At 40.6% G+C, this 26,396-nt stretch overlaps 1 long non-coding RNA gene across 1 annotated transcript; it reads left to right on the forward strand.

Annotated features, from left to right (window-relative positions):
- The first annotated feature begins 7,623 nt into the window (after window positions 1-7,623).
- On the forward strand, window positions 7,624-9,306 carry LOC142750943 (uncharacterized). Its single transcript, XR_012882645.1, has 3 exons — window positions 7,624-7,769; window positions 8,753-9,121; window positions 9,229-9,306. It is a non-coding gene; the product is annotated as an uncharacterized LOC142750943 (long non-coding RNA).
- The last annotated feature ends 17,090 nt before the right edge of the window (window positions 9,307-26,396 follow it).

The raw sequence follows: 26,396 nt of genomic DNA on the forward strand, positions 1-26,396 counted from the left end.
TAGGGTTTTTTTTAAGTTTTGCAGCGTTTGCGCAATAAAATCACTTTTTTATCAAATAATTTATTTTCTGTGTCACCATATTCTGAGAGCCGTAACTTTTTTATTTTTCAGTCAAAAAAGCTGTATAAGGGCTTGTTTTTTTGCGGGACGGGTTGTAGTTTTTATCGGTATTATTTTCGGGTACATGCGACTTTTTGATCACTTTTTATTCTCTATTTTGGGAGGGGTGGTGACCAAAAAATAGCGATTCTGGTGTCGTTTTTTATTGATTTTTTTTGGGGTGTTCATCGTGCGGGAAAAATAACATTAAAGTTTTATAGTTGGGGTCGTTACAAACGCGGTGATACCAAATATGTGTACTTTTTTTAACGTGTTCATTTTTTTCCTCTAATGAAAGACTTATTATAGGAAAAAAATGCAGTGCTTGTTTATATAACTTATAACTTTTATTTTTACACTTTTTTTAAAACATTTTTATTCTTTTTTTTACTTTTTTCACTTGTCCCACTAGGGGACACTTAGACTTGCAGCTTTGATCGCTGCTAGAGTACATTACACTACACACGTAGTGTAATGTATTCTAACTGTCATTGTGACGTGACAGTCACACTGACAGGAAGCCTCGGAGGACCGGTGGAGGCTGCTCCTCCGAGGCTTCCATACATGGCAACCCGGAGGTCATTGTCTGACCTCCGATTGCCGTGACAAGCATCGGTAGCCCCCACGATCACTTCGTGGGGGCTGCCGATGTGCTTCAAACCCCTTAAATACGGCGACGGCAATCCGTTGCCGCATTTATGGGGTTAATTGCCAAAATCATCGGCGATGGTCCGCTGACCGGCAAGGCTGGAGTGTTAGCTGTCGGGGACAGCTGACCTCCCGGTTCCGGACACTGTGTGCGCCGCGAACTACTCCGCAATAGTACGTCTGGATGCGGGAACTAACCCCTCTGCAGGACGTATTATTGCGGAGCAGCGCGGGAAGAGGTTAATGACAAGCCTATTTTAGACGTTAATGACCAAGCTATTTTTTACGTTTTTCCATCTTCGCATTCCAAGAGCTATAACTTTTTTATTTTTGCGTCGACATAGCTGTATAAGGTCTTGTTTTTTGCGGGACAAGTTGTATTTTTTAATACCACCATTTTGAGGTACATATTATTTATTGATTAACTTTTATTAACTTTTTTTGGGGGGGAATAGAAAAAAATCTAAAATGTCGCCACTCTTTTTTGCGTCCTAAATCTACGCCGTTTACCGTGTGCTATAAATAACACAATAACTTTATTCAAAGGGTTGTTACGATTGCAACGATACCAAATTTGTATAGTTTTTGTATGTTTTACTACTTTTACACAGTAAAAACGCTTTTTTTTCAAAATTATTTGTTTTTGTGTCTCCATATTTGAAGAGCCGTAACGTTTTAATTTTTTCGCCGATGCATTTGTATGAGGGCTTTTTTTTTGCGGGACGACTTGTAGTTTTTATTGGTACCATTTTGGAGTAGATGCAACTTTTTGATCACTTTTTAATCACATTTTTTTAAAGTCAGGATTCACAGAAAACAGCAATTTTTCCATCTCTTTTTATTTAATTTTTTACGGCGTTCACCGTGCGGGTTAAATAATGTAATAGATTTATAGTCGGGGTCGTTACGGATGAGGCAATACCAAATATGTGTAACTTTTTTACTTTATTTTGTTTTTTTAATACTAAAGCAGTTTGTAAGGGGAAAAAGTGGGGTTTTCATTTTTTTTTCAAATTTTTTTTTATTAACTTTATTCAACTTTCTTTTTTACTTTTTTACTAGTCCCACTAGGGGACTTTAATATGCGATTCTGCGATCGCTATTATAATACACTGCAATACTTCTGTATTACAGTGTATTATGCCTGTCCGTTTAAAACGGACAGGCATCTGCTAGGTCATGCCTGCGGCATGATCTAGCAGGCATTCATTGCAGGCAGACCTGGGGGCCTTTATTAGGCCCCCGGCTGCCATGGGAGACACTGACACTCGGCGATCGTATTGCCGGGTGTCGGTGGGAGAGAGAGGGAGCTCCCTCCCTCTCTCCAAAACCACTCAAATGCAGTGCTCGCTATTGAGCACCGCATCTGAGGGGTTAAACGGGTGAGATCGATACTAATATTGATCTCACACGGCAGAGCAGGGACGCTCCCAGCCCTCAGCTACGTCTGGCAGCTGAGAGCAGGGAGATCTGACAGCTCCCTGCTCTGTTTACTTATTCCGATGCCGCAACGTAAAAAGTCTATGGCATCGGAATAAGGCCCGTTAGTGACCGACGTAAAAAGACTATGGGCCGGTCACTAACACTTTAAATGCAATACTATATACAGTGAAACCCCTTTCAGAAGACACCCTATCCTGACCAAACTTTTCTATGACAGATTTTTCCTATCATTAGTCTATGGAAGCTGTCTTGCTATAAGTAGACCACCCCCTTATCTGAACAAGGACCACTTTGAGCTTGCTTGGCACATCAGAGGAGAGAAGCTGCCAACATTGCCCTTCATCATTGGGGCAGATAGAGGAGGAGGAGCATTTCCAGCACAATGGAGCGTCATTCGAAAGAAGGAAAGCGGGAGTTTGTCAGTGGAGGGGAGGGTGCAGGATGCGTTATGCTGCACTGAACATTCCAAGAGTTTGTTGAGCCAGGGAGCCGGCAGACTGCCAATGGGATGTTACATTTAGCAGTGAGGAGGAAAATGGAGAGCGGAGCCTGACTGGAGTCTATGAATGAGTGGAACCATGCTGGTGAACTATGCTGTCTAAGAATGAGAGTGGAGCCATGCTGGGGACCAACAATGATAGGGGTGTCATGCTGGGGACTGAAAATGACAGGAAGGCTATAATGAGGACTAAGAATAAGAGGGGTGCCATGCTTGGGACTAGGAATGAGAGTGAAGCCATACTGGAGATTAAGAATGAGAGGAAGCCATGCTGGAGAACAGGAATGAGAGGGAAGCCATGCTGGGAACTAGGAATGAGAGGGGATCCATGCTGGGGATTAATATTTAGAGGGGAGCCATGCTGGGGACCATGAATGAGAGGGTAGTCATGCTGTATACTAGGAATGAGAGGAAAGTCATGCTGGGGAGTTGTACTGAAAAGGGTGTAATGTTGTGGACTGAAAATGAGAGGAGGGCCATGCTAAGGGCCAAGAATGAGAGGAAAGCCATGCTGGGGACTAGGAATAAAAGGGGAACTGTACTGGGGATTGAAAATTGGAGAGGAGCCATGCTGGGGAACAAGATTTAGAGGGCAGCCATGTTGCGGACTAGAAATGAGAGGGGAGACATGCTGGGGACTAAGATTGAGAGGGGAACCATGCTGGGAACTAAGAATGAGAGAGGGAGCTATGCTGAAAGCTAAGAATGAAGGGGAAGCCATGCTGGGGACTAAGAATGAGAGGGTTGTTTATTAGTTTGCTGTACATGTTTGCTGACTGAAATACACATACTAATCTGCATTCTGTGCACATTTTTCTCGTATATACACCAATAGGGAATCTCAAACTTGACAAATCATAAATAAGGCGAAATACAGATGCGTCCTTCCTTACCATTCCTCTTATATCAAGATATCCTGAGATGTGTGGCGCGGGATGGTCACCTTTGAAAAAAACAACATAATTTTGAAATACTTTGCCATGAGATGTCTATGCTATATGTGTCTATGTGTGGCCAACCAGTGATGTAAATTTCAGACTGTCAAGGGTTTTGCTAGCATGTAGCGATATTGGAATGAATTTGTTTAATATCCTTTACCAAATTCAAGCAAATATGTAAAAAAAAAAAATAAATGCCATTAGAATTGCACCTAAAAAATGTAGTCAGTTGCCGAAAGATGAAGTGGAGTTAATTTGGATTTGGTCTAAATTTAACAGAACTGTTTTCCAGCATTTGTTCTACCCTGGCCTCTTATCTATAGAAGTTAAAACTGCAGTTCGGTACCAGATGCCAGCTGTGTAGCTTTCCCATTTGAATATGCTACACATATATTATAATTTTGCCAAGGTGGTCTACTCTAACCACTAGATCCCTGAGTAGGTACTTTGCAGATGATTTTTTTTTTTTGTAAAAGCCCATTGAAGCAGCCCATTGAAACTGGTGCAGTAGAAAGTTCTTCCTCCCTATAGTTTTGGAAGAAATTCTTTATTAATGCTATCAATCTGTACATTTTTATGAGCACTAAAATTCACCAATTAAAATAAAGCTATTAAAAATAAGGAAAAATTGCATTGTAGCTTATTGCAAATAGAGAATCTATCCTGTGCCTACCTACATGAAATGATAAGTTGGGAGTGAGAGGAGGGGTTCTTTGCTCAATCAGCAGAAATAAAAAGTTTTTATGCTATAGTTTGCCAGAGAAAGTTCTTCTTCTAAAGTAAGAAACGACATCAAGTCAGCAGCATACCAGGGCTATAAATAAGAAAAGAAAAAGTACAATTTTATAAAATTAACACAAAAGCATTAAGGGTTATATTAAGTTGAATCATCCAGCAAAATCCCAAGATAGAACAGGACACTTTTTTTTTGCCAAGATGGAACACATTTATGTGATTACCTGAGCGAAAAACATTCAACACAACAACTGAGAGATGCAAACAAAGAAAAAAAAAGAAAGAAGCCAGGACGAAAGCAAATTAAAAAAAAGTGTTGATTCTGAGTTTTCGTTAAATTATGAGCGTCCACAAATCAGACGGCTTTTCTGAAATGGCTATAAAAAAACAAACAACAAATGCTTTTTTTTTTTGCATCCATAGTGACAATAATTGGAAATAAGCAAAAGTTGTGGTAGAAAGAGAGTACAGGGAGCTGGCTGACGCGACAAGGTAAGGATTGAAGCAATTGTGAATTGAAATGGGTTCTAAAGCTCAAGAAAAGGAAGGTTGTCACTGCAGATGTCAGCAATGCTACTCAGAATGAGAAGGCGTTGGGAGAGCTAGTGAAATGGAACGAAATGTTACATAGTGAAAAAGACTTGGTAGAGGTATCGAAAAGAAATTCAAAAAAGTCTCAGAAAAGTGTCTGGAATTTTCTGATATGGATTAGCAGGATAGGAGGCATGAGTGTAGAAATGTGTGATGTTGTTTACCACAGTGAATCTTTATGAGGTCTTCGAACATGCAAGTGCTTGCAAAATGGTAGATTTTTTTCTGAAATATTGTGATTATATATCATAATGAAGCAGGAGTAGTTAAAGGGAATTTAATGGCAAAAAAGGATCTATTGGTGGAAACTTATTAATACTGTCTTAAATTTACAGGTTAAATCTAGACCAGACAGGCAAAAACGGAGCCAAATTTGTCACACTGGTGCACTCTGTATGATAAACTTGGCAAACCTTGGTAGACATGTTAGAAACTTTTCTCTTCCTTACACCATCTTTTGGTTGACGTACTTTACATCAATACGTTAATAAATTGGGAAATCAGTTGCATTTTACGAGTCTTTGTCACTCCCCTTTTTGTAGACACTTTTAGAAACTGTTGAGTAAGGTGCCAAGAGCATCAAAAACAAAAAATAAAATTGGCACATGCCATATATGCCACTTTTTTGCCAGAATTTTTAATTTTTCATGTCACTATTAATTTTAAAAAAAAATCCTTATGTATTGCGCACAGGCTGACCCTTCCTGTATTCTGGAGATCACTTTCCGTAGTTATCTCAATATTATTACAGAATGGGTTAACAATAACTGGTAACACCTCTATTGAAGAACAGAAGGTAGATAACACAGGATCACTCCTACTCCATCCTCCCTCTTCCTGCACAACAACCCTCTGCACATGTTACAGAGCATGCCCACAACACCCTGCCATAAAAGTGCATGAATTGTTTTCTGACTCAGATCTCTAATGTGCCTGCAGTAAATCAAATATCTGCAATTGCTAAACTCAACTCAGAACTTTGGCTGCTGTGGTAATTTTCAGACCAGGCAGAGTTTTTTTTTTTTTTAAGACTGTAGTGTGCCATATTTGACACAATGTTCTTGCGAATGTACAGCCTTTTCCCCCTATTGACTTCATGAACAAACCCTTGACTAACAAGTTTGCATCTTCCAACGCTTGGTACATACTATAAGCTAAAATATTTTCCTTCTGTTTCTACTTTGCCTAGCTTCCTTCAGTGACATTTGACCTTGGTAGTGACCTGGCTTGTTCTCTCACCTTATGTCTCTTGCATTCGAAAGTCTCACTGGTTACCAATTATCTCTCGGTTTCTGACTGTGCACCTCTATTGACTTGGTGCCTCATTGTCCTGTTGATGATGATGACATTCTGCCTGACCACTGAATTAGTCAGTAACTCAACAAAAAAAAATAGTTTTAGTTCTTTGGACAACCACTTGCTCCAGTGAGTTGGAACTTCTACTCTTATCAAAGCTGTAGTATATCCAAGGAATTAACTCTGGGAAGACTACTTGTCCTATAGTTTTGAGGTTATGGTAGTATCCATCAGGCTTTTTTCAAACAGTTTTAGTTCATTGACCACCATCTTTATATTATGTTAAAATGTTAACTTTTTTTGTATTTTCCCAATATAGAACACAAATTGAAAGCCTTTAAGTACACATTTTAGGCTTCGATCACATCTGCGTCGGGCTTCCGTTCATGGGTTCTGTCAGACCTTTCCGTCAGGGGAACCCACCAACGGAAAGGAAACCATAGCTTGGTTTGCAACTGCGCTATTGATCCTGCCCAAAGAACTGAAACCTTACGGAACGGAGACAAACTGAAACCATTTGCAATGGAAGCATTACTTTTGAAATCAATGGTAATGCAAACGGAAGTTGTTTCCGCTTGCCTTTCCGTTCATAGGTTCCCCTGATGGAGATGTCCTATGGAACCCATGATCGGAAGCCCGACGCAGATGTGAACGCAGCCTTATCAATTTGTTTTTGCTTCCCTACTAATTTTTTGTCTTACACCACAACAGCCCTACTCTCTGGAAGGAAGCACTCACAGTGGTAAAATGTCTGCATGGTAAATGCAATAAAACTCTGGAATAAACATCATGTTCAAAATCCTAAAAAGGTGAAAAATACATATATTTCTCTCATTCCTAACCCTCTTCTAATTTAGGACTAGAACCACATTCAAATGTAATGGGTGGAGAAGAGCCATATTAAGTAAAATAATGTCAGCAAAAATAATTAATAACTTTACTTAATCCAATAAATATTAGACTTATTCATTATTTACAACTAGAGCTAAGCAAATTTTCCCAAAAATATTTTGGGTCCAATTCGGTCAAATCGGCCATCTGATTCGTGCGCAACGAACCCCAAAATTTTGGAAAATTTACAAATCTAAAACTTTTTGAAATTTCAGACCAAATTCTATTATAGTAGAATCAATTTGCTCATCTCTATATCCAACTAATTACTTGAAACAAACAATCAGACATTTCAGTGTTTAATGCCAAGTGGCTATGACCCTATGCTTGTGCAAAGTCAGGTTCTACAGTATTGACTCAAGTACACATTATGTGATTGTGATGCAATAGCCTAGAAAAAGTTTTTTTGTCATGTTTCAACCGCCATTGATATAATTATGACCTGTGTACCAAGTTTCACTGATGCCTTTGACATTCCATAAGTCACTTGTGAGCAACTAGTTGAAGAAAACTGGCGGAATGTATTTGAAACTAGTGGGATTGGAAAGCTACATGAACAATGCACAAAGATGTTGATGGTACTAGAAGCATCAGTAGCAAGCTCATGATAGAGGCAAAAGGTCATCAAGGTCAGAGAAAACTAAAGGTCGTATTACACTGGCCGGTAGTCGGCCGGTGCAGCGAGCGACGATCAGCGAGACATCGTTGATCGGCGTTCGTTTGCTCCTGTCAGAAGGAACTATGGATGGGGACGAGCGGTCGTTACTCCAATCGCTCATACCCGTACATTTTTATCATGTCGGCAGCGTGCCTCCCTGTTTACACAGAGGAGATGTGCTGCCGACAACGATAATATTTTATTTTTTTAAAGCGATACGATCAGCGGATGATTGACAGTTTGCTTTTTCATCTGCTGTTCACTGCCCTGTTTATACAGGGCAATTATCGGCAACGAACGTTCTATGAAGGCTTGTCTGCCCGATAATCGCCCAGCGTAAGACACCCTTAAGGGTCAAAGATCAGTTAAAAGGCAGTAAGTTGGAGCAGATAAGTCCTAATGCGCATGAATATGTGTACTGAAGTCATGGGGTTAAATGTAAGATTGTGAGAAACAATGGTTATGCTACTAAGACAAGATGAGTGCAGCATTGAAAGTCAGTAATAAGTAAAGCTGACAACAGAGCCACATTTTGGCTTAAGTATGGTCATTTTTTCTTCATACTATTTTTCTTACTGAGCTTTCAATGTAAAGGAATAATTATTTTAGAATATGTACCCTTAGGTCTTTCGTGTCTCAAAGGATTAGCCATAGCCACAGGGAAATATGAAAGGACATAAAAATGACTCAAGAATTTGAGCACTACATCTAAACTTGTTGCAAGCAATATTATTGTAACTGTGATTGTAGATAGCTATAAAAATCATACCACCAATGTTAAGCAGTGACACCCGTGCCCTGTGCTTCCGACCTTGGTCGAAACTGGATTCTGTCTTGTTAAGAACTGTTCTTCTACCTGTAAGAATGTAGTTGACCTGAAATGTCTATCCCCTGTCTCCTGCCTAACCTCAACCTCTTTGGTGATTTTGACTTTTCTTTAATTTTTTTATTAAGGTTGCCCTGACGACATCTGGGGTTGGTGTGTCCAGAAAAAGCAGCTACATGTTGATGTTTTTGGAACCAGCTGAGTAGCAGTGAACAGCAAGTTCTAAGGAAATGTGAAGCCCCAGAAAGCTTGGCTATTATTGTTAATCAAGTGGGCTTTCCATATGTCATAGGTTAATGGGCCATACTAGATAGACTAGTCTATGTTTTAAACCTAGCTTTGTCAATATGTTATATCATTGCACCATCAGACTAGACGTCAGGACCACACAGGTTATCAGCATTTTGTATCTATCCATTCTGTTTGTCTTTAGAAAATGTTCTACAGTTTTTGGATCAAGTATGTCTTCATAGTTCCAGCTAGCAGTCTTTCTATTTGTAAGTATGGAATTTGTCTCGCTCTTCCTTACAAAATTATTGTAGCTTTCAAATAGTTTTAGGCTTCAGTGCATCAAATTCATGTTTATTTATGTATCCCTATACAGACTGAAATCTAAATCTGTGGGTTGTGAAGTCCATTTCCAGAAAGCAGTTCATGGTAAAATAAAGGTTTCAGATCAATAGTTTGTTGAAATATCCGACTTTCAGTCAGCATTTATATGCTATATTTTTGATACGTGTATTAATATTTATCCATTTGCATGGCGCTAGATTGGGTCTTAGATGGCCATATTGATTTCCTGTCCAAAGTGTAACAGTCTTTATTTATATGGCTGCAAATATATCTAAAACTAATGGAATATTACAATATACTATTTTTTTTCTGATTTAAATGTAGAAACAGCATGCAAAAAGCTCCTAAGCACCCCCAGTGGTGCGTGACGGAAGTTAGAATTTTATAATTTAACTCCATGTCTTTGAAGGGTATTTGGTGCTCTGTATCTTGAAAACAGAGCTCCTAATGGTATAAAGGTATATTATAGCAGAATGTTGTTCTTTGAAAGGGCATGGTGTTAAAAAGTGGACATTTACTTTTTAGATACTTTAATATGATCAGCTAATATTTCAGAATGCTTATCATTTACCAGTATCTGGCCCTTAACATCTCATGGCTTGTATTCACTCAATGGTTAGTAAAAGGGGTCATCCAGTCCCAAAAAACATATGGCTATAGGCCATCAATATCTGATTGGTCAGGGTCTAACTCCTGGCACACTCCACCGATCATCTGTTTTGAAAGGGCCACAGTGCTCATAGAGCTTTACTGCTCATACTGGGAATCGCCGTCAAACTTGTAGCGACGGTTCATAGTATTACAGCTTTCTCCCATTGAAGTGAATAAGACAAGGCTGTAATAATGTGAACCACCGCTACAAGTGTGTCGGCGAATCACAGTGGAAGCAGAAAATAAATATACTATAAAATAAATATATTGGAAGCAGAGCTCGTATGAGTGCTGTGGCACCTTGAAAAGAGCTGATCGGCATGGGTGCCAGGAGTCGGACCCTGACCAATCAGGTCCTGAGGATAGTTGATCACATTTTTGGCACTGGACAACCCCTTTAATCCTGTGAATTAAATAATCTGTCTGTTGGGTTATTATCATTTTTCTGTAGATCTTAAGGAATAGCTATTTAACAATCATAAATAATCATCAGGGGAAGATTCTTACAAAACTGGATTGTCCAAGATGGATTGTCCAAGATGGATTGTCCAATTTCTAAGCAAGCTTTTGGGATATATAGATGCATAGTAAGCAGACATAGTTTATAAAGTATGAGGAATATCAGCCATATTTTATATTCTTATTTGGAAAAGAACAAGAGGTAAAAATGTGCTATATGTTACAGGAAGTAACTGGACTAGAGATGAATTGAATATCATAATAAACTAGACATTTTGCTAAATTACAGCAAGATACTATTATAACTGGCTCTAAATTCCCTTTATAAGTATTTATTTTCCACAGTATGGCATCTTCTTTTGCCAAGTCATTTGCGAATCATTTCCAAGTACATTGGCGATAGATTACCAAGAAGCTGTGTTGTAGGAGGACATCACATTCAATGAGGGAACAGTACAGTCTGTTGCTGGAAAATGAAGAAAAAGGCTTTTTGCCCACCCAGGAAATTGTCAATCATATGTCGTTGATTATTGGTACTGAACAAATTCTATAGGCTTAGCCAGGAACACAAGATGTTTTCAAGTCAGATAAGAGCGCCACCATGTGGAACGGAGAGTACCTTGCAAATTTGATCATTACAGTGATATATTAATGAATGTATTTTAGGCCTCATAAAGAAATGCTGGATAAAAGCAAAATTCATTCAAGTAGGGGCATAGCTATAGAGGGTTCAAAAGTTGCACTTACACCCCAGTGCTTAAGGAGGCCCAAAGACCACCCTATCATATAAGAAGTATTCAAAATGTTACAAATGGCACATGGTTGATTGGTATATGTGATTGCTATAAACCAATTAGCTCCCAGACCTAAATATTCTTGTAGTGTTGCCTGACACAGTAACATGGCAGCCAAAGGAAAATAAACAGAACATAAAATTGATTGTTAAACTTTGCAACTGCACCACTAATGGTAATTTTCTAATAACAGCATAAGAGAGACATGATTTGCTGCATTCATTTTAATTTGACTGCGCTGCTAAAGTGATGACCTTTTAGCCCATCCAAATGGCGTTATTTCATGTAATAATGTGCTGTTGAAAATGCTGGGACTGAATGAGTAATATATAAAGCATCATTCTGTACAATAGTATTACATGCCAGCAGGGAGAAAACACAGACAGATGAGGCCCCCATGTAAAAACAATAAATGGGCCCCTTGCTCTCCAATATCTCATCGCAAAGTACCCCCTAACGTCTCTCTAACAATCCACAAATAATTGTGAGCTATTTGATTCATTAGCTCAGCCCTTTACAGGCAATCTAATAGACAGTGGGAAGCTGCTGGTTGATTTTAACCCCTTAAGGACACGGCCTATTTTAGACTTCAGGACGCAGCCCCATTTTTTTAATCTGACATGTGTCACTTTAAGTGGCAATAATTTTGGAATGTTTTTACTTAGGCCTCAAGCACACTTCAGTGAAATGCTTCAGTGTGCTATCCGTTTTTTTAACGGATATCACACTGACCAATTCATTTCTATGGGGCCATGAACACTTCCGTTATTTTAACAGTTCCATGAGTCCCATCCGCGAAAAATAGAACAGGACCTATTCCTGTCCGTTTCTCACGGATCAGTTTCAGCCTTTCAATTCATTTGGTTAGTTAAAACAACGGACCGCACACGAAAGCCATCCGTGTGGGGTCCATGTTTCATAGATCCATGATTTGCAGCCGTACAAATAGCAACGGATGCGTGTTTGAGGCCTTATCCACGTGATTCTGGGATTGTTTTTTTTTTTTTTTTTGTGATACTTTATACTGTGATTTGGTGGTAAATGTTAGTCAATATGTTTTCTCTTTGTTTATAAAAATATTCCGCATTTTGAGAAAATTTAGAAAAATATGTATTTCCCTAAATTAGCAATACTCTTCTTCTAAAATAGATAATGATTCCACACCGATTAGTAAATAAATGAGGTTAACCCCATGGCTTTTTTATGTAGGCATAATTTTTTAAATTTAACCCCTTGGTGACATCCGGCGAATCTGCACCGTCAGAATATGGTGTAAGCTCAGGGGTTGAGCCCCGCACCATACCCTGTTTCATACAGCTGACTTCCATCTGCAACGGTCAGGATCGGTGATAATTCTTATTTAAGCCCTTTAAGCCCCTCGGATGCGGCGGTCAATAGCGACTGCAGCGTTTGAGCAGTTAGACAGAGGAAGGGGGCTTCCTTCTTTTCCCAGATCACCTCTGATGGCAACAAAATACTGGGGTGCCAATCATTTGACTTGGAAGCCGAAGGCCTAGTTATTGCTCCAGGTCTGCCTTCTGTGTCCTACTATTAAGACAGGGGTATAACAGGGTTATTTTCATCTCATTTGCATTTGTAACATACGCTTACCTTTTTTAGTAGTATACGCTCGTATCCCTTTTTATACGTTTGTGTCCATTCTTAGTTCTAAAAATGTATACGTTTTTTTGTTCTTGAGCTAAATCAAACTTTGTAATGTCAAGATTTCCCATATATGGTGACAAAAATGTATACATTTTACGTATGCAAACGTAGGGTTTGAGATTGCATACGTCGTCCATACGTCGCCATTGACTTCAATACAAATAAAAACATATACGTGTGGTATACATTTTGGAAAAGTAAATAAAAATGTAGTAGACTAGGCTTTTCAGGACATGTAAAAAAAAAAAAAGAGAGGATAGTAAGCACACAAAACGTATGCACAAACTACACAATTAGGGCATCCGTCCTGACCATAGAAATCAATATACACGCTGTGGTACACGTTTTAACAGTTTTTTCATGTCAAAACGTGCACGTCAGACGTACAGTAAAGAAGAGATGTGAACTTAGCCGAACTCAGCTAGGTTTTCCGGAAACAGTCAAGTGCATTTTGCTACTCTGTTTTCTATGGCTGTTTTCCTACTCCCGGCCACCTCTTAACTCATAGCCGGAGCCCAGCTACAGTGGCAGGAAGTAGGACGGGGTCAGGGAGCCCCATTCTAGAAAAAGTAGCGGAGGTGGGACTTACAGCTATTAAACATTTATGGCATTTAAAAGTACATTAACGATAGATTACCAAGAAGCTGTATTGTAAGCAGGGCCGCACCTGCCATAAGGGGGGGCGGCATAATGTGACAGGAGCCAACGATGGACTGTGCTGGGGCTTATTTTACCTAGCAGACGTGCACGATAGGTGCACGTCTTCTTGAACACTCCTCCTCCTCTCTGCCGCTGCACGCGCCGGCAGAGAGTAGCAGCTCAGAAGGAGGAGGAATAGAGTGCTCTCTCTATCTAAAGAAGAGGATCTACGTGAGGTGATGTGTTTATGACGGAGCGCCACTTACGGCGCTCAGCCTCCTGCATCTGACTTACTGACAGCTGAAGCTAGGGGGATTCCGGTTCCATTTTGCCGGGGGTATTTCCCACTGCCAACTGTATCTGCAGATACAGTTGAACCCAATTATGAACCAGGGAACAGAGGGAGCTCCTCGACTCGCAGAGGACTCCCCGGACACAGCCCTATTTTAAGTACTCGGGGTCGCTGTGCTCGGGGAAGCCCTTGACATCACTGTCCATATATGACAGTGACGTCAGTGGCTACTCCTTGAGCGAAATCCCTGTAGCCGATGATCTGGCTGGGGATTCCGCTCCTAGAGGAAACCCCTAAAGTCCCTCACATCAGTGGCTCCTCCAGCAGCGGAATCCCCGGGCAGAGTCGGCAACGGGGATTCCACTCAAGTAGTAGCTACTGATGTCACTGTCCATATATGGACAGCGACATTAGGGCTTCCCACCAGGAGCGGAATCCCCGGCCTATGCTTTGGCTGGGCATTCTGCCCCTAGAAGGAGTCCCAATGGCGCTATCTACAGGCGGTAGTGCTATCTTCAAGGAGGGTGTGGCACTATCAACATGGACACTGTGGCACTATATAGGGGCACTATTTACATTGGCACTGTGGCACTATCTACAAGGGCACTGTCGCTTTATATGTGGGCACTGGCACTAGGTGCAGCTTTGGGGGCATTATACTGTATAAGGGCAGCTAGGGTGGCATTATACTGTATCAGGGCATCTATGGGCATTATGTTGTATGGGGGCATTAATCTCTATAGATGCATCCATGGGGCATTATATTGTATGGGGCTGCTATGGTGGTATTATACTGTATGGGGGCATTATACAGTATGGGGGCAGCTATGGGGGCATTATACTGTATGGGGCAGCTATGGGGGAATTATACTATATGGGGCATCTATGGGGCATTATGCTGTATGGGGGAATTCATTTGGGCATTATACTGCATGGTGCATCTATGTGTTGATTATACTGTATGGGGGCATCTGTGTGGGCATTATACTGTATGGGGCATCTGTGTTGGCTTTATACTGAATGGTGGCTGCTAGAGGGCATTATACTGTGTGGGTGACACTATGGGAGCATGATGCTGTGTGAGCTGAACCGGGTGTGTATGAGTGGGGATTGGGTGGAATTAGAGGCGTGGCTTAAAAGAAAACAAATTGCTGCATTGGTTATCCCTCTTTGTGATACTTGAAAGTTGGGAGGTATGGCTCAGGGCTCTGCTCATCTGTCTGACAGCTGAGGGCTCTAGGGGGAGATAATACCCCCCTAGAGACCTCACTAGTTACTATACTGCAAGGGGGATGGGGGTTATTTGCTTCTGACTGACTGCAGAGGGCTCTATGGGGGGATTCCTCTCCCTTTTGAGCTACAGCAGTCAGTAAAACGTTAAAACCCCCACCTTGCAGTATTGTGACTAGTGAGGGCTCTATGTGGGAGATTATTCCCCCTACAAACTCCCAGAGCCCTCGGCTGTCGGCTGTCAGCTGTCAGTAAGGTGCTCAGACCCCGCCCCCCTAGTTTTGGCTGATCACTTTTAAATTAGTGGGGGCAGGAGGCTGAGTACAGTATAATTCTTCCCCATAAAAAAGCCTTTAGCAGTCAGTCAGATGCTCATACCCCCCTGCAGTAACCCTCCCCCAGTAGTTATAATACTGCAAGTGGTTCAAAGCATGTGACTGACTGCTGAGAGCTCTATGGGTGGATAACCCCCCACAGAGCCACCAGACGCTCACCCCCCCATGCAGTATAATCCCACCCATAGCGCCCTCGGTAGTTATTATACTGTAAGGGAAGTGTCTGATGGATTAAACTGTAACTAAACTTTAAAAAAAACTTTTGACATTTCATAGTGACATGCCAAAAGTTTTGATCGTTGGGGGTCGAGCACTGAGACCCCCACTGTTCACTAAAACAAAACAGCAGAAGTGCTCGAGTGAGCGCTGTTTCACTTAATTTCCGATCAGCTTTTCTCAGAGCGATGTACGGGCTCATGGACTTTCTATTGAGCCCATAGAAACGAATGACCCAATATCCAAGTTGGCTACTTGGATTTCTTATATATGATTTTTTTTTGCGGGTTGGGGGGGCACCATTTAATTGTTCACCTCAGGCAGCAGAAAAGCTAGAACCGGCTCTGGTTGTAGGAGGACATCACATTCAATGAGGGAACAGTACAGTCTGTTGCTGGAAAATGAAGAAAAAGGTTTTTTTTCCCACCCAGGAAATTGTCAATCATAAGTCGTTAATTATTGGTACTGAACAAATCCTATAGAAACACAAATGTTTTTGAGTCAGATAAGAGCGCCACCATGTGGAACTGACAGTACCTTGAAAATATTACCCTTACAATGATAAATTAATAAATGCATTTTAGGCCTCTTATACTACAATAAAGTAGAGAACCGCCATACATTCAAGTTCTACCAAGGCAGTAATTGATCTGCACTGTGCACTGCAAGCCCCGCCTTTCTGCTCCGAGTGATGTCTCTAGCGGTCTCCTGATTGGCCTCTACAGCCGTCACTCAGAGCAGAAAGTGACATTAGCGACCGCTGTGCCAAGGGAATCAAATCTCAGTCTCTCTACCTGTGGCGTCTAGAAAATAATGATGTAGGAATTTATGCGAGAAACTGCAGAGCGTATAGATTAGTGTGGACCATCATTTTGCATAGTTGCATTCAGAGAGTCATAACGTTTCAATTTTTCCGTCGACATAGCTATAGGAGGGCTTTTATTTGCGGGACATGTCATAGTTTTTAATCTTACCATTTATCTACCACTATATGGTCACTGTACGGCTGTAATATTGGTCTTTGTACAATGTTTTATTCAGTAACAGTATGGTGTACTATTCAGTCACTATGTGGTGGTAATATGTGGTCATGGTGTGGAGGTATTATCTAGTCCTTATACAGTAGTATTATTGGGAATGTTGGTCATGGCATAGAAGGTTTTGTGCAGTAACAGTATGATGGTGATATGTATAATGATAACATTTGCTCCTTGTATAATTGTATTATGGGGTAACAGTAACTGTATTATTTAGAGGTATATTATCATACATAGTTGAGGGCTTTTGAAGGCCCCACAGTGCTGATTTTCATTATGAAGTATATCCAGGGAGAGTGTATTGCTGAGGTGCTGTAGTCAAGCCAGTTGTGTTATATGTTATTCTATTTATATTTTTTGGGGGGAGCAAAACATATCTACTTTGAGAACAAAAGAAAAGAGCATGTAAAAAAAATCCAATATGTTTGACCCTTCACTCTCCCAACAGGGGAAAGTCGGGACACCCCTATACACGGCAGATGTCCGTTCGGTTCTGCCAAAATCGTCAAGCTTCAGCCAACATACATTCAATACATGCAGAAGAAAATAGAGAGACCACAGCACACGTAGTTACCAAAGTATCAATTATGGGTGTTCCTCAAGCAGTTTTACCCCTTCATGTGACACACTGCACAGGGGCCTACTGAAACTCTAACAGCCAAGGGCCCACAAACCTGGAGCCAACCCTGTGTGTGGGACATGTGTCATATGTGTAAGTGGTGCGTGTGAAGCATTTGACCTATGTGTCTGCGGCGTGTGTGCAGCAGGTGTCCTATGTGTAAGTGGCATGTAAGGAATACTCATGTGGCACGCACACATTTAATGCTAACCCCACCCAATCCCTATCTATACACACCCAGTTTCCTCTTTGCCTCCCCCCACATTATTATACACCCAGACTGTCCCCACAAAGTATTATGCCCCAGTAGTGCCCCTCACACAGTATCATGCTACCGTAGTGACGACACACAGTCATATGTCCCCATAGTGCCCCCACACAGTATCATGCCCTCATGGTTCCCCACACACAATATCGTTCCCCCACATAATATCATGTCCCATAGTGCCTGCACACAGTATAATGTCCCCATAGTGCACGAAGCACTTATAATGCCCCCACATAGTATGATGACTCCATAGTGTCCCCTCATAGTTTAATGCCCCCAGAGCGCCCCCACACAGTATCATGCCGCCACAGTGATAACAATCTATCTATCTATCTATCTATCTATCTATCTATCTATCTATCTATCTATCTATCTATCTATCTATCTATCTATCTATCTATCTATCTGTCTGTCTGTCTGTCTGTCTGTCTGTCTGTCTGTCTGTCTGTCTGACTGTCTGTCTATCTATCTATCTATCTATCTATCTATCTATCTATCTATCTATCTATCTATCTATCTATCTATCTATCTATCTATCTACCTACCTATCTATCTATCTATCTATCTATCTATCTATCTATCTATCTATCTATCTATCTATCTATCTATCTATCTATCTATCTATCTATCTATCTATCTATCTATCTATCTATCATCTATCATCTGTCTGGCTGTCTGTCTATCTCTAAAGTAATTCCAAAGCAGATCTGACCAAGGGGGGGGTAAACCTTGATAGTCAGCTTTAGCTAAAAACAGCGAACTGATTTAATCTCAAAATTTAGATGGATTAACTAAGATATTTTTTTTTTACTTTACCATGGATTCTTTTGGATGAATTTCAAACTTGTGGAGTTTATTTACGTATCCCTATTCCATTCACAGTAATAACTCTCATATACAGATTATTTTCTCTTCACTTTTCTAACAGCAAAAAGTTATTAAAGAGACAGTATAAACTTCAAGAAAAGCATACAAATATGAAGTGACATTTCGGCTTACCAATATAAAAATGAAAGCCTCTTTATGACTTAAAGGTTCTCTTACCTGTCAGACGTACAAGAATAACACTCTCAAAGCTGATTTCTTAGTGCTATTCTTTTTATTCCGCAGCCAGATTAAGCCATTCTGTATTTCTTTCCCCTTTCATCTGTTTGTCAAGTGATTGAGGGAAATAATTTTAATGCTTTTGCTTGCAGGTAGTAGGATTAAAAAGAGGTCAGATAGGTACACGGTATTACTGCGCTACACTGATACATTATATTACCTCCTTATTAAAGTCCCCCAGTGGGTGCAAGGCATTTTAAGTGATGAAAGGAATAACACAGTGCTACCCTGTGTGTATAATATATACCAGATTATAATCAGGCTTTAATGTGAACCTTATAGAGCTTCCATCATGTTGCACCTTACTCAAAGGACTTTTTAATAGCACTGTTGTGTTTTGAAATTTATCAAGTAATCCTTAATTTCTCTCATAATGCATGTCCTTTGCTGGTATGAAGTCTTTGTGCATTGAATATATCCAACAATTGTTAGTTGATTGGGGCATACTGAAAAGGTTCTGCTACCTGGACTCCCTTGTAGGATTAAAGCAAATTTTTCTAACATGTGATAATGTATTAGAAAATAAACATGAATTATCAGTAATGCATACAAATATAGCAAAGAATGGTTCAATGTATGGCAAGTTCATTCCCTTAATTGGGTTTAAAATGGTCATTGCTCATTAAGATATACACTTCTCAACATTGAAATTGCAACACCAAGAAGGAAAAGTTTTGGAATTGTGGAAATCACAGGATCGATAGGAATACTAATGTTATGCTAATAATAAAAAATGGAAATAGACTATTCCAAACATCTTGATTTATTCAGTATCGAATATGAGCTATACGTGCAGAAATACACACACTTGCACGCCTTGGCATGCTATCAATGAGGTTAGAAATAGTTTTCTGAGGAATTTTATGCCATGCTGAATGCACTTGGGCACACAAATCATCAAGATTGGCGGCCGGCAACTCCCTTTGCAATTGCCGACCAATGGCGTCCCAGATGTGCTCGATGGGAGACAAGTCCGGCGACGCTGCAGGCCATGATAGCATGTTTAGGCCACGCAGGCTGTTCACAGTAGCATGAGCAACAAGCGGCCTGGCATTGTCCTGTTGAAAAACAGCTTCTGAGACAATTTGGAGAAATGGATGTACCATTGATTCCACGACCAAATCAATGTAATGCCGAGCTGTTAGTGTACCTGAAATGAAGACCAGAAGGGTCCGGATATCGTACATAATGCCACCACACACCGTAATCCCAGGAGTAAGAATGTTGTGACGTTTCCTTATGAAGGCCTCTTCATGGCGTTGCCCACGTGGTCTTCAGATCAATTTCCGGCTATGAATGCATCCGAGACAAAAGCAGGACTTATCACTGAAGAGGATAGACCTCCATTCCAGCCTCCATTGCCATCTTGCTGTGCACCAATATAGCCTTTGAGAGCAGTGGCATGTGGTCAAAGGAATACCTATAGCTGGACATCGGTCTCGTAGCCCAATGTCGTGCAAACGCCTCCTGATTGCTTGTGTCAACATTAGTTGCCACCCTAGGCTTGTAATGTGACTCCCAATTTCACTTGCAGAACAGAATGGATCACTACGCACCATACTTCCAATCAGACAATCTGCCTGTGCAGTGGTTTGCATCAGAGAAAGTTGGAGGAGGCTGCTAGTGATGTATAACAGCCAGGGGATGTAAATCAAGCATGGAAATGTGGGTTTGGAGGCAGGACTATGTGACTCTTCAGGATAGCGGCACCGCCCCATGACCCTTTCATGAGTAAATAGCATATAGTATGTGCCCTGTATATAGTGCCCCGCATATAGCCCCCCTGTAGATTGTGCCCCACATATAGCTCCCCCTGTAGATAGAGGCCCCCTGTAAATAAACGTTACATACTCACCTGATCCTGTTCCCGCGCTGTCCTGTGGCAATGCAGGTCTGCTCTCTTCCGAGCAGGTGTTCTGGGGCTGAACGATTCAAGCAGCGCAATGACGTCATCGCACCACTTGCGTCATTAAAAGGTGCTGAATGAAAAGGCAAGTTATTCTGCCCTGCCAATCAGCGCCTTTCAATGACCCAAGCGGTGCGATGATGTCATTGCACTGCTTGCATCATTAAAAAGCCTCTTATTGGCAGGGCAAGTCATTCTGCCCTGTCACTCAGCGACTTACAACGACGCAAGCGGAGTGATGACGTCATCACGCCGCTTGCATCGTTGAAAGGTGCTGAATTCAGTGCTTATGCATGTAATTTTATCTGCGTTCTATAGACGCAGTTACAATTATAGTGCAGGAGGGGGTGGCGGCAGCCCCTCAGAGAGGCAGCAGGTCGAGAAGCTCATCTCGCTTCATGGTGTGGCCCTGCACAGTGGTAGCGAATCGTATTTCTGGCATAATGCCAAAAAATACAACACATGACTAACACATAACCGCTGTGTTCCATTGAGCCCTCTGATTGTTTGTTGGCATGCTACGTGCATGTAAACAACCACATGGAGTTTCCGCTGAAGCGTCAGCGTTGGATCCCTGGGGGCAAAGATAGGTAAGTTTTTATTTTTTGGTTTGTTTATTTATTTCGTTAACAGGCTCTATTAAAATGTTTTCACATTCCAGGAAACCCCTTTAAGTGTTTACGACTATTGCTTTTCCATGTCAAGAATTTCCAATGTCATAGGTTGAAATGGTAGCATCTTGAGAGACATCCGACTCTGGTATAGCAACACATAATGATCTATTTTTTAGAGCAGGCAATATACATCCTTTTTTACTACTAGGTTGTGATGTGCAAAATTTCACTACTAGTGCCTCAGTGAAAGTATTTTCTTTTCATTATTTGTAATGATTCTGCTTTCACTAAACAGCACACCATGTGGCAAAGAATGGTATTACACGCATAAACATCAACTGGCATATAATTATGAGTAGTTATGATAATGTAAGAAGTACAAAGGAATCACGTAACATTTTCATAACTGTTACATCTGTATTTCTAATTCCGGTAAACAACATGGTGGAAAATGCTATTTCTCATTACTGAATGTAACATGTCATTCTGCCTAATCTAAACATTTATTTTTTTAGATTCCTTCTTTCTGTGCTTGTGATTAACATTGTTATCATTCACCAAGAACATTGAGTTGCTCATCCAAATAAACCAAGTTAGCTCCATTATTATTCACTAAGGCTTAGCAAATGTGTTTCTATTCAATTACCCTGAGACTCGCTCTTGTCCGATGTTATGCTGAAATGGTGATGTCATAAATGTCATCTCATTCACTCTGCAGAGGCGCACGGAGAGACATGAACGGAATTCAAATCCACCATTTATTCCAGAGTGAATATTACTTAATTACAGACTATGATATAAAACACAGTGCATTGTGATCTGGGGTTTCTTTGCTTAATGGGATGCATCCCTTGCTGTGAATTATTGAGTGCTCCTATAAGCTATTTATTTAACCTCATTTTGCACAAGGCTGAATTCCCTATTCAGAGGAACACATCTTTATTAACACCGATCCATAAAGAAATCAAGGGACACAAGTCTTATTTCAAATTACAAAAGCATTGCAATTAGCAGAGCCGTAGCTAGAGGCTCTATCAACAGAACAGATCCTCAGACTAGATAACCCATGAATTTCAATAGCGTCTCATATTCTTTCTATATGCAAGTCTATAACTTACAAAAAATCACGTTAAATGGCTCACAATGGTAAATATCCTTTACATGAATATACATTTCCAGTACCTGCCCGTTTTTACATTTCAATCAAGTCAACTTGTATCTTCTAAACAGATGTAAAATATTATAGCTGATGGGACGATACACTGATTTCAAATTCCCCTGATCTTCAGGAATGGCGCTCAATACAAGCAGCCATTTATCCTGCTTTTTTGCTACATAAATACACACCACAAATGGTTTTGATGAGTCTTTTGACTCGATGCAAATCACTACAGGCATTTCTCCTCCATACATAGCTGCGTGATTCCTTTTTGTTACTACTTTCAATGTGTGTCTGCGTAAAATATAATTTCTTGTATAGATTAGAAACATGCTAGACGCACTTTATCGACAGTAATCTTTTAAGAGTTTTTAAAGCGGTATATAAGCATTTTTTTTTTCAGGTGTTTCGTTCTTTGTGTCCTTCTCACATTTTACTATCATCTTCAATCATTTTGAGCGTGATCCTGGGTTAAAGCCTGTATTACGCTGGTTTCCCATGTAGCGCTGTAGAATTTCTGAAAATAAATTACGTGCGGAAATTCTGCAGAATTTACAGTAGCAGCAAAGTGAATGAGAATTGAACAAATCTCATGCATATGCTGCAGGAAAAAAAATGCAGTGAAAAGGTTCATAAATGAACCTGCGCTGCGGATTTTAAATCCACAGCATGTCAATTTATGCTGCTGATTCCTTGCTTTTCTGTTGTGGGTTTTCACCATGGAATTCAATGGGGATGTAAAACCCACAAAAAATAGCAAGGGTTGCGGCTTTTGTGGCAGTCACATGGGTTGCCTATCACAGGCTGCAGTGGTCACATGGTCTGTAGCATCCTCCCAGGAGGCCAGACTGCCCGGAGAACAGAGGGATGCATTGCCATGACTGGAGGTAAGTATAGACTTTCTTTTTTAGGCACTGTTGTCCGCAGCTGAGAAGACGTCCGAAAAACTGCACCACAATTTGGTGCATTTTTTCTGGCGGAATTCGTTGCGGGTCCTAAGTTAGAGATGCTGTGAACTTTTATGTGGCGTATCCGACCCGTGGGAACCCAGCCTCAGGGGGCAGTCACATCCAGCAGATTTTGTTGCAAAAAATTATACGACTGCAAATCGGTTCCATTTATCTGGGTTTGTTTCTGCAGCAGGTGAATGGATCTCTGCAAGTTCTAGATCTTTCTAATAGGCGTGTATGACATATTCAGGTCTGCATTTGTGGTACACTTTAACTAAATATGAGAAGATCTGAGAAGAGTACGTAGCCACTGGAAATATTTGGGAATGTGCTTGGTATTCTCCTCTGTCCTAGCAGAGCAGTGGTACATATCTTTGTTTATTGCACTTTGATGTGGCAGATGTGTTTTGTTTTTTTTTTTGCAAACAGAGCAATGCTCTCTATAACCAGGTCTATTCATTCTGCAGTCATTTGGAAAATATGTAATACAAAAAAAAATCTTATGCGGATACAACATGTAACCCAGTTTCATATTTAAGTAGCTATTTTGTGACTTCTCTATTATTCTACCTGCTTTTTTAGGTTATACAATTATGTATGAAATTGTACACTTTCACACATTACTGTTTTGTTCACCAAACTCTCAGTAAAATATGGTATTTATCTATCAAATAGGATTCTATTATTAGAATATAAAATTAATAATGGAATTAGGAATACTAGAATACATTAGAATTATTTCAGTTTCAGAAAAGAAATACTATTCTTTGTATAATATTAAATTATACAATTTTCTAATATACTGAATCTTTATAGCAGTCAGACAAGGTCAAAACGTTAAAAGCTGTGTCGCATACAACGTCCTGATGCTGCCCTTGACTGTTGGGGCCTGATTTGTCCTGCGGGCCCCAAATACACGAGAAGCCAGGAGTAGTGATTATATTATGTCTGATTTTGGGGTCTGGCTTCTGATTTGGGGGTCCCATGCTTATGGGTAGGTTCCATGCTTCGGGGAGTTGCCATGTTTAATGGGGTCCATGCTTGGGCAGCTCCATTCATCAGGGAGATTCCATGCTTGAATGGGTCCATGCTTGGGCAATTCCATGCTTCCGGGAGGTTCCATGGTTGGGGCTGGGGTTCTTTGCTGTAAAGGATTTCCATGCTTTCGGGGGGCATTCAAAAGTGTGGCATGGTGCCCACTACTCTCTTGTTAGGCCTCTGGCTAATTGCATTTTATTTATTAATTAAAATCAATAATCACTCAGTATACAGTAAGTACCTAAGCTCTTCCTAGTGATCTCTATGTACTTTAAGCTGTATTCACGTTACAGTCTGGATAATGTTGGAGCCAGAAGAGGTGAGGATTAACCCATTTACTGCTGTTTGCTAAAAATCCTGGAATTTAGCTTTCCACTGCCGTAGACTACCAGAGATTTCTTCTGTTAACCATGGTTCTGTTAACATCCAATTAAACAGGTGCAGTCATCATTGCTTTGCATCAAAAGCGCTTTACAGGCAAGGACATGGCTGCTTGTAAAATTGTGCCTTAATCAACCATTTATCGGACCATAAAGAAATTCAAGGAGAGAGGTTCAATTGCTGTGAAGAAGGCTTCAGGGCACTCAAGGAAGTCCAGCAAGTGCCAGGACCGTCTCCTAAAGAGGATTCGGCTACGGGATCGGTTCAACATCAGTGCAGAGCTTGCTCACGAATGGCAGTAGACAGGTGTCAGTGCATCTGCACGCACAGTGGGGCAAAAGCTATTGGTGGCTGGCCTGGTGTCAAGAAGGGCATCAAATAAGGACTGGGGTAAAGTTATTTTCTCTTATGAATCCCCCTTCAGACTGTGGGAAATCTGGAAGAATGATTGTCCAGAGAAGAAAAGGTGAGCGCTACCATGAGTCCTGTGTCATGCCAACAGTAAAGCATCCTGAGCATCATGTGTGGGGTTACTTCACATCCAAGGGTGTGGGCTCACCCACAATTTTGCCTAAGAACACTAAATGGAACACACAAGAATGGTATCTAAACATCCTCCAAGAGCAACTTCTCCCAACGATCCAGGAGAAGTTTGGTGATGAGCAATGCTTTTTCCAGCATGATGGAGCACCATGTTACAAGGTAAAAGTGATAACTAAGTGGCTCGGTGAACAAAACATTTACATTTTGGGTCCAAGTCCAGTAAACTCCGCAGATCTCAATCCCATTGAGAGCCTAGGGTCAATCCTCAAAAAGTGAGTTGACACACAAAAACACAGAAATTTTTATAACTTCTAAGCAGTTATTAGGTACGAATGGGTAGCCATCTGTCAGTATTTGGCCCAGAAGCAGATATCCAGCATGCCAGGGCGAATTGCAGAAGTCTTGAAAAAGAAGGGTCAACACTGTAAATATTGAGTCTTTGCATAAACTTAATATATTTGTTAATAAAAGTTTAAAAACGTAGGAAATGCTTATAATTTTACTTCAGTATAGAAACAACTGACTAAAAGATCTAAAGCAGAGATCTGAAGCAGCAAACTCTGTATAAACCAAAATTTGTGTCAGTCTCAAAGCTTTTGGCCAGGACTGTAGACCACCAAGAATTCTAATATTAACCCTCTCCCTGCTCTAGACTACAAAGTAGACTGATATTCCACTTTCACTGCTCTAGATCACCAGGTATACTGTCATTAACAATAGACTATCTTTAACTTAATTTTTTTTCTTTATATATATTATATTCCATTAAATAGACAGCAAAACATAAGAAAAAAGACCAATCTCAAGGTCACCCTTCTGTGGGGACAATGTGCTACTATAGTAAAACACATCCGTGGTCTCATATAGTTCATTTTCCTGCAGAGACACAGCTAGGAGAGGAATAGGTGTAGCTACACACCTGTGGGACTTTTGGGGGACCTCCCGCTTTCCCAAGCTTGCATACTGCAAAAATCTAGGCAGATCAAATACCCACCACCATGTGATAGATAGAACCTATCACATATGAGTAAAAACAATCACATAGAAGTTGATTTTTACTTACAGCTGCATGGGACTTCGATGGGTTCTCTGCAGCTTCAAGTTAAGAAAATAGTGTTTTGTCCACATTTAAAGATCAATATGTACAGGGTTGTCCATTCATTAAGGATATTAATTTATGGCTGTGTTAGGTGGATGATCTATTTGTGTTATGGCGAGGGTCTGAATATAATTTGAAAGAGTTTAAAGTCTTCTTATATAGTCCACATGATCTACAAAAATTTTCTCTGGAGATTAATT

Source organism: Rhinoderma darwinii, chromosome 3 (assembly GCF_050947455.1).
Source record: "Rhinoderma darwinii isolate aRhiDar2 chromosome 3, aRhiDar2.hap1, whole genome shotgun sequence".
Lineage (NCBI taxonomy): Eukaryota > Metazoa > Chordata > Amphibia > Anura > Rhinodermatidae > Rhinoderma > Rhinoderma darwinii.